The sequence below is a fragment of the Nannochloropsis gaditana genome (genome assembly GCF_000240725.1).
Source record: "Nannochloropsis gaditana CCMP526 unplaced genomic scaffold scaffold746, whole genome shotgun sequence".
NCBI lineage: Eukaryota > Eustigmatophyceae > Eustigmatales > Monodopsidaceae > Microchloropsis > Microchloropsis gaditana.
The window spans coordinates 1-612 of record NW_005803207.1 but is presented as its reverse complement, the minus strand read 5'-3'; positions in this window follow the sequence as shown (position 1 = coordinate 612).

Below are 612 nucleotides of genomic sequence, written 5' to 3'. Positions count from 1 at the left end.
GGGGGATGGGAGCTTGGTCGTGTATCCCGGATGTGAGCCGCGAAGCTCCTTGTGCACGTTTTAGAAAGGAAGGGAGGGAGGGAGGGAGGGAGGGTAACTGCTTTACGCACCGAGGAAATGCGATTGCGTGTTGAGTCACCGAAGAGGAGAATTAAGCGATAGGATTGATAGTGCCGCAAAAAGGGAATGCTCACCGTCCCAATTCCGATCGGGGGGGCGCTTCCCAGCGTCGGTCTTTTTCTACCTCGCTTGCTTTGCCCATATGTTACAGAGTGACGCCCCACATCTTTCCCCCTTCGATATCTGGCGCCCGTACTGTATTCCAGGCTACTCTTCCCCCTCCCCCTCCCTATGCGGCTCACAAACCCCGCGATTTTCGTATTCCTTCCACGGCCAAAGCCACCCCCTCCAAGTACGGCACCTCCACTCCCAGCGCCTCCGCCCTCTTCAGCGGCCGCAAGAACATGTACTCCGTTTCCATCGGTAACCCCCCCAGGAGGTCGAGGACGGTGCTGGACATATAAGGACCCATCGCGTCCGTTAAGGCGAAGAGATGCTCCTGAAAACTTGGCTCGATTTTCCCTCCTTCCCGCCCTCCCTCCTGCCCTCCCT